The following is a 12442-nucleotide window of genomic DNA, read 5'->3' as shown; positions in this document are numbered from 1 at the left end:
TACCATTAGATTAAATATCTACGGCATAAGGCCCTGGCCGGTTGGCTCAGCGGTAGAGCTTTGGCCTGGCGTGCGGGGGACCCGGGTTCGATTCCCGGCCAGGGCACATAGGAGAAGCGCCCATTTGCTTCTCCACCCCCCCCCCCTCCTTCCTCTCTGTCTCTCTCTTCCCCTCCTGCAGCCAAAGCTCCATTGGAGCAAAGATGGCCCGGGCGCTGGGGATGGCTCCTTGGCCTCTGCCCCAGGCGCTAGAGTGGCTCTGGTCGCGGCAGAGCGACGCCCTGGAGGGGCAGAGCATCGCCCCCTGGTGGGCAGAGCTTCGCCCCTGGTGGGCGTGCCGGGTGGATCCCGGTCGGGCGCATGTGGGAGTCTGTCTGACTGTCTCTCCCCGTTTCCAGCTTCAGAAAAATACAAAAAAAAATCTACGTCTACTCTTTTTATATATACCCATTTCAAGTCGCTTTGTACACAACCCTCTTTTTCTTGTACTGAGAAGTAAAGAGATTTCCTAAATGAAGGACAAAGGGAGAAAAATCTAACTAAATTTCCCAATCTGCCTCGGTCAAACCTTTCAGACATCTTTATTGTTGTTATTGTTATTTTGTTAAAATGAATGCTTAAAGCATCTTGCATTTGATGAGTCTGACCATTCTGATTAAAACACATTAATGTATACTATCTTTTGTTGTTGTATTTTTCTGAAGTTAGAAGCAGGGAGGCAGAGAAACAGACTCCCACATGCGCCCGACCAGGATCCACCCAGCACCAGGAGGCGATGCTCTGACCATCTGGGGCATCACTCCATTGTTGCGGGAGTCATTCTAGCACCTGAGGCGGAGGCCATGGGGTCCTCCTCATCAGCCAGGGCAACTTTGCTCCAATGGAGCCTTGGCTGCGGGAGGGGAAAAAAGAGATAGAGAAAAATAGAGGGGGAAGGGTGGAGAAGCAGATGGGCACTTCTCCTGTGTGCCCAGGCTGGGAATCGAACCCGGGCGGACTTCCACACACCTGGCCGACGCTCTATCACTCAGCCAAACAGCCAGGGTCCTATACTATCTTTTGATTGGCTTGTTTGTTAGTATTTTACCATATAAAAGAAGAAAAATATTTTGTTAGCTAAAATCATTCATTCATTCTTGTTCCATCCAATACTGACAACTTTCTATATTAGATTCCACAGGTGACACAGCTAAGATTTTCCCTAAGTATCTACCTCCCGAAGGAAAGGGAGAATGTTATCACCACCTTTTGTTTCCTCACTAGCTCCTAACATAGTTTTATGTCCATAGTGGAAATCTAATAATACTTAGAATGAGTGAGATAGGCAAATAATTCTTTAACCATTATATTATGCATTGGTCCTTGTAACTTATAATTCTGAATCATGTATGCTGTTAACATGTCATATGACTCTTAACTAGTTCCTTAATTTTCTGGGACCTTCATTCCGCAGGCACCAAGTGATGCTCATTAATTTTATCTAAGGCCTTTTCCAGATTTAAAATTCTATAATGATTTTTTTAGGTGAAATTATAATTAAACAAATATAAATTTTTTTAACCAAATATTGAATATTTAGAATTGACAAGAACATTTTTAGGAAAGAAGCAACTGTGACTCTGTAAAGACATGAATTAGACCGTGCAAATGTTCTAAATAAAGGACTTGAACACATGGAATATCAAAATCATATTGTTATACCTAAGGGGCTGGGTATGGTATGTGCTTAATAAATGATTATTCTCCCTTAAAAAACACATCATTCCATTAATTCATTGGAGGTAGCTAAAATAGGTAAACATAATAGGCATTATCACTAAAATCACTGGAGCAAAGTCATTTTTAAAGCCTTAGGGCTTTGAATGATGACTCTGTCAATGGAAAAAATGAAGCTATACTGTTTCACTACAGTTCATTGGTCCTGTAACTATTTCTGGAAACTATTGTTTGGTAAATGCCCCTAAGATGAGAAAGTCCCTCAAAGAGTGAAAAAATAAGGAAGGAAGTTAGAAACAATCAGTCGAACAACTGGAAACAAATATCACAATTAATTAAAAGAACAAGAAAATTTATGCTTAAAAACAGAATTATAATCAGAACTTCATTAGAGTTTTTAAACAATGCATCACATTTTGAGCCACTCTTTTAGAACCATTGTCTCAGGAGGCAGCAGTGACCTGTGAATCATCACACTTAGTTCCAGCTTCCTCCCCTCACCTGAGGGTGGCGCTGTGACGGTTTAAACGCAGTCTCTTTCTTATCACTGGTTATACAGCTATTTCTGCTTCTCTTCCATCATCTTAAAAAACGTTCCTTTCAGAAGATTCTATTTTGACCAATATTTTTTTAAATGATTTCCTTCCGATGGAATCATAACTAAGTCATCCCTTGGTATCCAGTGGGGATTGGTTCCAGGATCTCCTGAAGATATCGAAATCCTCGTATTTGAGTCCCTTACATAAAATGGCGTATAGTATTTGCGCATAACCTATGCGCGCCCTCACATTTACTTTAAGTCATCTCTAGGTTACTTATAATATCTTATAATGACAAAGAAAAAAAGTCTGTACATGTCAGTACAGATGCAACCGTCCTAGTCCTAAGTGCATAGCGTCGTCCTAAGTATATAGTACCCATCAGCAACAACAACACTTTTTTTTTCAAGTATTTTCAATCCGTGGTTGGTTAAATCTACGGATGTGGAACCCACAGATGTGGCGGGCTGACTGTATATGTCTGCTAATATCACCATTGAGCAGATACATGGTTCTCAACTGCTTTCTCAGTATCTCTTTAGGGCAGGGGTCGGGAACCTATGGCTGGTGAGCCAGATATGGCTCTTTTGATGGCTGTATCTGGCTCACAGACAAATCTTTTTTTTTTTTTTTTTTTGTATTTTTCTGAAGCCGAAACGGGGAGAGACAGTCAGACAGACTCCCGCATGCGCCCGACCGGGATCCACCCGGCACGCCCACCAGGGGGCGATGCTCTGCCCACCAGGGGACGATGCTCTGCCCCTCCAGGGCGTCGCTCTGCGGCGACCAGAGCCACTCTAGCGCCTGGGGCAGAGGCCAAGGAGCCATCCCCAGCGCCCGGGCCATCTTTGCTCCAATGGAGCCTCAGCTGCGGGAGGGGAAGAGAGAAACAGAGAGGAAGGAGGGGGGGTGGAGGAGCAAATGGGCGCTTCTCCTATGTGCCCTGGCCGGGAATCGAACCCGGGTCCCCCGCACGCCAGGCCGATGCTCTACCGCTGAGCCAACCAGCCAGGGCAGCGGACAAATTTTTAATAAAAAATAATGTTAGGTGACGTCACGGAAATGGCGCCGTGAGCAGCGCGTCCGACAGATCTCCCCCAAATCACAACAAATTTATCAACTAGAAACAGGAAAATTTATCTTCGGAGCAAACTGAAAGCAAAAGGACTGTTATCACTCGAATCTGAGAGACGAGGGTGTGGAGGAAGCTACCGCAGGGACGTTCATTCAAGCCGCGAGAAAGTGCGCCTGGGGTAAGTCATCCCGCACTCGGAAGCCGCGGCCGGCCGCCGCCGCGCCGCCGCCAGCCGCCGCTAGCAGCGCCCGGGTCGGTTGCAGGGCGAGCGGCAAGCAGCCGCTGGCGCGCTCCCGGTCTGGTTGCAGACCGAGCATTGCAGACCGAGCACCGCTAACGTTCCCAGCAGCCCGCGCACGGGGAGCGGGAGAGGCCCCAGGGCGGTATTCCCTACTTGGGAGATTCTCTCCGCGGGCGGGGCACCTCACCCAGCCATTCAAGCTAACAATCAAGCGTTGGGGGAGGGGCGCGCGCAGGCAGCCTGAAATACCTTCAGGAGCACAGCTGCGACCCAATTACTAAAATTAACTTAACCCGTGAAATCTGCGCACCCTCGATTCTAATTGATAAGATCTCTCTCAGTTCACCGACCCAAGACAAGAGGCGTGATATTTTTTGGAGCCTCTCGCTAAAGGGGCGGGGGCAACTTCTGATTGATAGAGCCTATATATTCAGGGATAAACGCTAACAAGAAGGACTTGGCAGATAATAAGATCTATACCACACTAGTCGCAAGCAGAGACTAGTGCCTCTTCTTACCGGACAAAACAGGCTACAAAGAGTGGAAAGCCTGGGTTGAGAGGTCCAACGGAATGCTAGGCGCTGAACAATCACCTTGACAACAATTGACTCCCACCCCCGCCTGATTACACTGGAGGCCCTGACTGTCAGAGCCCTTCCCAGAGCCTTGCACTGAGTGGGGATAGAGTGGGGATTTCCCAGCTCTTTGAGTCTCTTACTCCCCAGGCAGAAGCAGTGGCAGCCTTGTGGCTGGATCGCCAGGCTGCTGGTTCAGGAGGGGGGGACTGGGAGAGAGAATCCACGAAGGCGAACTCTCTCGTCGTTAGACCCTGCAGACGCCGGCAGGCCTTGACTACCAACAAGACTAAAGCCAATTGTGTGACATTGCCATAGAACCCCATCAACTGCAAGTCCCTGCCTGGGTGTGGCGCAGGGGCAGGGCCTGGGGTGCAGAGCCGCCGACCGGGAAGAGGGAGAGAGGAGAAGGAGGAAGAGGTTGACATCTCAAAATCAGGAAAAATCCACAGACTTTGCAGCTTGTTCCACTGTTTGTTGTTTTTTTTTTGTTTATTTTTTTTTTGTTGTTGTTGTTTGTTCCTTCTATCTTATTGCCTTTATTTCCTCCACCTCAGTCCTTCTATTCTCTGCCCATCTTATGCTTCCCTTTTCTTGAACTACACTACCCATAAGTGTTACATTTTATTTCTCTTCTTCATCCTCACCCTCCTTTGGGGTTATACTCCAGGACACTTAATTCTCACTCTCTCCTCTTTTGTTTTTTTTTGCCTTATTTTGTCTTTTTCTCTTCCTTTTTTATTTCTTCCTTCGTTTTTATCTTTTTCTTATTTTTTCCTTTCTATTTGTTTTTTCTTTTCTCGTTTTACTTTCCTCCCATTTAATCCTCAATCACGAACAAATTAGTTAATTTGGGACTCAAGGTTTTTTTTGGCTTTGTTTTTCTTTTTCGGTTTTGTTTTTGTTTTTTTCTGGTTGGTTTGTTTTTGTGGCATTTTGGATCCTCCCAACCCAAGGTCTCCATTGTATTTGGTCTTTGCTCCACTTAATACAACGTATTTTTACTTATTATTTTTATTTTTTCTTATTGATTATTCCTTTTTTTGTCCTTTTTTCTGGTTCCCTCTTGTCCCTCTCATTATATCTCTTGGTTGACCGTCACCCGCAGGCAGATCAACTTATGCTTGTCTAAGATTTTCTTCCTTTTTTTTTTTTTTTTTAATTTTTTTTTTAATTTTTTTATTTTTTTTATTTATTTTTTTATTTTTTGCCCCCTTGAACTCTTCACCGCAAACCAGGCCCTCCATTATAGGCACGATATTTCCCTGAGGAGGGGAGAGGAGGGAAGGAGAACAAAGAAAAAAAAAAAAGGGGGAAATAATAAATTATTACTGCTTTTTTTTGTGGGGTGTTTTACCCTTTGGGTTTTTTTTTTGTTTTTTTTTTTGTTGTTGTTGTTTTTTGTTTTTTTTTTTTGTTTTTTTTTTGTTTGTTTGTTTTTTACTTTTTACTCTTTATTAATTCTAATTAGTGCTATCAACAAGACCACCCTCAGATGCCAATAAGAAAGAGGAAATCGAATATTATGGATACAAAAGAAAGAGAGGTAACACAAATAGATGTGGAAAAATCTATGGAGAAAAGACTTAACATATTGGAAGCCTTGGAGCTAAATGACAGAGAATTTAAAATAGAAATCTTAAAAATACTCAGAGATATACAAGAAAACACGGAAAGGCAATATAGGGAGATCAGAAAACAACTCAATGAACACAAAGAATATATTACCAAGGAAATTGAAACTATAAAAACAAATCAAACAGAAATGAAAAACTCAATTCACGAACTGAAAAACGAGGTAACAAGCTTAGCTAGCAGAACAACCCAGATTGAAGATAGGATTAGTGAAATAGAAGACAAACAACTTGAGGCACAACAGAGAGAAGAAGAAAGAGACTCAAAAATAATAAAAAACGAGAAAGCCCTACAGGAATTATCTGACTCCATCAGAAAGAATAACATAAGAATAATAGGTATATCAGAGGGAGAAGAGAAAGAAAATGGAATGGAGAATATACTCAAACAAATAATAGACGAGAACTTCCCAAGCCTGTGGAAAGAACTAAAGCCTCAAATTCAAGAAGCAAACAGAACACCGAGTTTTCTTAACCCCAACAAACCCACTCCAAGGCACATCATAATAAAGATGACACAAACCAATGACAAAGAAAAAATTCTCAAGGCAGCCAGGGAAAAGAAGAGTACAACATATAAAGGAAGGCCTATTAGATTATCATCAGATTTCTCAGCAGAAACTCTACAAGCTAGAAGAGAGTGGACCCCAATATTTAAAGCCCTGAAAGAGAGGAACTTTCAGCCAAGAATACTATACCCATCAAAGCTATCCTTCAAGTATGAAGGAGATATAAAAACATTCACAAATACAGAAAAGATGAGAGAATTTATCACGAGAAAGCCCCCACTCCAGGAAATACTAAAGGGGGTTTTCCAACCAGATTCAAAGAACAAAAGAAAACAACACCACAAGTAACAGCTCCACCAAGAACACAATAAAACCAAACTTAAACTGTGACAACAAAGGAAAAAAAAAAAAAGGGGGGGGAGAGAATGGAGATTAACAGTAGCAAAGGACGATGAAGTGCAGAAATACTTATAAGATAGGGTACTACAATGAATATGGTAGGTACCCTTTTCATTACTTAATGGTAACCACCCTAGAAAAAACCACCACAAAAAAACATGACTTAAAAAAGGTAGCAACAGAGGAAAGAAGTATGGAACACAAACAAACAGAAACAAATGATAGAAAAACAAAAGAGAAGAATCAAACTAGATACAAAACTAACAGAAAGCAATTTATAAAATGGCAGTAGGGAACCCACAAGTGTCAATAATTACACTAAATGTAAATGGATTAAACTTACCAATAAAAAGACACAGAGTAGCAGAATGGATTAAAAAAGAAAATCCAACTATATGCTGCCTACAAGAAACACATCTAAGCAACAAGGATAAAAACAAATTCAAAGTGAAAGGCTGGAAAACAATACTCCAAGCAAACAACACCCAAAAAAAAGCAGGTGTAGCAATACTCATATCTGATAATGCTGACTACAAGACAGAAAAAGTACTCAGAGACAAAAATGGTCACTTCATAATGATTAAGGGGACACTGAATCAAGAAGACATAACAATCCTTAATATATATGCACCAAACCAAGGAGCACCAAAATATATAAGACAGCTACTTATTGACCTTAAAACAAAAACTAACAAAAATACAATCATACTTGGAGACCTCAATACTCCACTGACGGCTCTAGATCGGTCATCCAAACAGAGAATCAATAAAGATATAGTGGACTTGAACGAAATACTAGAACACCTGGATATGATAGACATCTACAGGACACTTCATCCCAAAGCGACAGAGTATACATTTTTCTCTAGTGTACATGGAACATTCTCAAGAATTGACCATATGTTGGGCCACAAAGACAATATCAGCAAATTTAGAAAAATTGAAATTGTACCAAGCATATTTTCTGATCATAAAGCCTTGAAACTAGAATTCAACTGCAAAAAAGAGGGGGAAAAACCCACAAAAATGTGGAAACTAAACAACATACTTCTAAAAAATGAATGGGTCAAAGAAGAAATAAACGCAGAGATCAAAAGATACATACAGACAAATGAAAATGAAAATACGACATATCAGAATCTCTGGGATGCAGCAAAAGCAGTAATAAGAGGAAAGTTCATATCACTTCAGGCCTATATGAACAAACAAGAGAGAGCCGAAGTAAACCACTTAACTTCACACCTTAAGGAACTAGAAAAAGAAGAACAAAGACAACCCAAAACCAGCCGAAGAAAGGAGATAATAAAAATCAGAGCAGAAATAAATGAAATAGAGAACAGAAAAACTATACAAAAAATCAATAAAACAAGGAGCTGGTTCTTTGAAAAGGTCAACAAAATTGACAAACCCTTGGCAAGACTCACCAAGGAAAAAAGGCACAGGACTCAAATAAATAAAATCCAAAATGAAAGAGGAGAGATCACCACAGACATCATAGATATACAAAGAATTATTGTAGAATACTATGAAAAATTATATGCCACCAAATACAACAATCTAGAAGAAATGGATAAATTCCTAGAACAATACAACCTTCCTAGACTGAGTCATGAAGAAGCAGAAAGCCTAAACAGACCAATCAGCAGGGAGGAAATAGAAAAAACTATTAAAAACCTCCCCAAAAATAAAAGTCCAGGCCCAGACGGTTATACTAGTGAATTCTATCAAACATTCAAAGAAGACTTGGTTCCTATTCTACTCAAAGTCTTCCAAAAAATTGAAGAAGAAGCAATACTTCCGAACACATTTTATGAGGCCAACATAACCCTCATACCAAAACCTGGCAAGGATGGCACAAAGAAAGAAAACTACAGACCAATATCTCTAATGAATACAGATGCTAAAATTCTAAACAAAATACTGGCAAACCGAATACAACAACATATTAAAAAAATAATACATCATGATCAAGTGGGATTCATCCCAGAATCTCAAGGATGGTTCAACATACGCAAAACGGTTAACGTAATACACCATATCAACAAAACAAAGAACAAAAACCACATGATCTTATCAATAGATGCAGAAAAGGCTTTTGATAAAATACAACACAATTTTATGTTTAAGACTCTCAACAAAATGGGTATAGAAGGAAAATATCTCAACATGATAAAGGCCATATATGATAAACCATCAGCTAACATCATATTAAATGGCACTAAACTGAAGGCTTTCCCCCTTAAATCAGGAACAAGACAGGGTTGTCCACTCTCTCCACTCTTATTTAACGTGGTGCTAGAAGTTCTGGCCAGAGCAATCAGACAAGACAAAGAAATAAAAGGCATCCATATTGGAAAAGAAGAAGTAAAGGTATCACTTTTTGCTGATGATATGATCCTATACATCGAAAACCCGAAGGACTCCACAAAAAGATTATTAGAAACAATAAACCAATACAGTAAGGTCGCAGGATACAAAATTAACATACAGAAGTCCATAGCCTTTCTCTATGCCAACAATGAAATATTAGAAAACGAACTCAAAAAAATAATCCCCTTCACGATTGCAACAAAAAAAATAAAATACCTAGGAATAAACATAACAAAGAATGTAAAGGACCTATATAATGAAAATTACAAAGCATTGTTAAGGGAAATCGAAAAAGATACAATGAGATGGAAAAATATTCCTTGTTCTTGGATAGGAAGAATAAATATAATCAAAATGACCATATTACCCAAAGCAATATACAAATTTAATGCAATTCCCATCAAAATTCCTATGAGACTTTTTAAAGAAATGGAACAAAAAATCATCAGATTTATATGGAACTATAAAAAACCCCGAATAGCCAAAACAATCCTAAAGAAAAAGAATGAAGCTGGGGGCATTACAATACCTGACTTTAAACTATATTATAGAGCCACAATAATCAAAACAGCATGGTATTGGCAGAAAAATAGACACTCAGACCAATGGAACAGAATAGAAAGCCCAGAAATAAAACCACATATATATGGTCAAATAATCTTTGATAAAGGGGCCAACAACACACAATGGAGAAAAGAAAGCCTCTTCAACAAATGGTGTTGGGAAAACTGGAAAGCCACATGCAAAAGAATGAAACTCGACTACAGCCTGTCCCCGTGTACTAAAATTAATTCAAAATGGATCAAAGACCTAAATATAAGACCTGAAACAATAAAGTACATAGAAGAAGACATAGGTACTAAACTCATGGACCTGGGTTTTAAAGAACATTTTATGAACTTGACTCCAATGGCAAGAGAAGTGAAGGCAAAGATAAATGAATGGGACTACATCAGAATAAAAAGTTTTTGCTCAGCAAGAGAAACTGATATAAAAATAAACAGACAGCCAACTAAATGGGAAATGATATTTTCAAACAACAGCTCAGATAAGGGCCTAATTTCCAAAATTTACAAAGAACTCATAAAACTCAACAACAAACAAACAAACAATCCAATAAAAAAATGGGAAGAAGACATGAATAGACACTTCTCCCAGGAAGAGATACAAATGGCCAACAGATATATGAAAAAATGCTCAGCTTCATTAGTTATTAGGGAAATGCAAATCAAAACTACAATGAGATACCACCTCACCCCTGTTAGATTAGCTATGATCAACAAGACGGGTAATAGCAAATGTTGGAGAGGCTGTGGAGAAAAAGGAACCCTCATTCACTGTTGGTGGGACTGTAAAGTAGTACAACCATTATGGAGGAAAGTATGGTGGTTCCTCAAAAAACTGCAAATAGAACTACCTTATGACCCAGCAATCCCTCTACTGGGTATATACCCCAAAACCTCAGAAACATTGATACGTGAAGACACATGTAGCCCCATGTTCATTGCAGCACTGTTCACAGTGGCCAAGACATGGAAACAACCAAAAAGCCCTTCAATAGAAGACTGGATAAAGAAGATGTGGCACATATACACTATGGAATACTACTCAGCCATAAGAAACGATGACATCAGATCATTTACAGCAAAATGGTGGGATCTTGATAACATTATAAGGAGTGAAATAAGTAAATCAGAAAAAAACAAGAACTACATGATTCCATACATTGGTGGAACATAAAAATGAGACTAAGAGACATGGACAAGAGTGTGGTGGTTACCAGGGGTGGGGGGAGGGAGGACAGGGGGAGAGTTAGGGGGAGGGGGAGGGGCACAGAGAACTAGATAGAGGGTGGCGAAGGACAATCTGACTTTGGGCGAGGGGTATGCAACATAATTTAATGACAAAATAACCTAGACATGTTTTCTTTGAATATATGTACCCTGATTTATTAATGTCATCCCATTACCATTAATAAAAATTTATTTTAAAAAAAAAATAATAATGTTAAAAATATAAAACATTCTCATGTATTACAATCCATTCATTTCCTACCGCTCATGTTCATGGTTGCAGGTAGCTGGAGCCAATCACAGCTGTCCTCCAGGACAACACCAAATTTTTATAGGATAATGCATAAGGTACACGGGTCGTTGTATGGCTCTCACAGAATTACATTTTAAAATATGTGGTGTTCATGCCTCTCTCAGCCAAAAAGGCTCCCGACCCCTGCTTTAGGGAATATATAAAATTTGACTTGTATAAAACTGAACTTTCTTTTTAAAACCGGCGTATTCTCCTGATAGTTCTATCTCTATTAATTCCATAATTACTCTTACTCTGTCCTATAACCTCAAAAGCTTGGATTAATTCTGTGCAAATCTTACATGCCATCCCCCACCTCATCCTCAGTCAGGTTCTGAATTATTTTACTCTTATCTTAAGACTATTTCTCAGGCCCATCCCCCCCACCACCACTTCCAGATCCAGCCTCCTCGCTATAGGTAACTCTCCATCACCTGTGGTCTGGAGTATTGTAATGGTTTAAGTATCACATATCAGATTCATCAGTTTTGCATTTCAGGTCTTGATTAACTCTGTACCATTTTAGTATTTCTGAAGCAGACACAAAATCTTATAATTCCCTGCTTATAAGCCCTAGATATCTTCCCATTCTATATGAATAATAAAAAACCCTAACAATCAAAGCTTCTCCTGAAACTTACTAAATTGCATTTCCTCTCGTTCTCCATCTCCATAGTCAAGAGAAACTGGGTCATTCCCTGTACTCCAAGTTTACTCCTAGTTTCAGGGAGTAGTGCAAGGTGTTTCCTTCTGCTGTGCTTGCCCTCTTCATTTCCATCTCTGCCTTTCATCCTTTGGCTTCTTTGGCCAACTTCTCACTCAATTCTTTCCAGTCAAAATTCATCTCCCCAACCTCCCCTAACTCTTATAGTCCCTTTAAAAATGATATATCCCACGAACCAGTGCAGCCAGTAATTCCAGGTCCTGAGTGACAACAATGCGGGATGAAGAAAATAGACTTAAAGAGAAATAGAATGGAATCAGGAGGGCTCTGCAAGCTGATGGCAAGAACAGAGCAAAACAGCCCCCCCCCCAGTTTGCTTTATTATATAGTCATATGCAAATAAGAGAGTCTCAGATACATCTGAGGGCAACCCAAGAATTCTCCCAACTGCAGAAACCTTCCACTCAGCATAACTGAAATCAACCAACATTAGGACAAACAAGGGGTGAGAGGAAGGGCATGTAAATTGCTTCTAGCAACTTAAGCAAGCAAGTGAAGTAGGGGGATGGGATGAGTGCAAATACTCAGCTTCTTAGCCAATATGGAGGTCGGGTTGGGGGGGGGGGACTTAGCCT

The sequence above is a fragment of the Saccopteryx leptura genome, chromosome 8 (assembly GCF_036850995.1).
Source record: "Saccopteryx leptura isolate mSacLep1 chromosome 8, mSacLep1_pri_phased_curated, whole genome shotgun sequence".
In the NCBI taxonomy this organism is placed as follows: domain Eukaryota; kingdom Metazoa; phylum Chordata; class Mammalia; order Chiroptera; family Emballonuridae; genus Saccopteryx; species Saccopteryx leptura.
The sequence above is the reverse complement of the archived record's forward strand: the minus strand, read 5'-3'. Positions refer to the sequence as shown.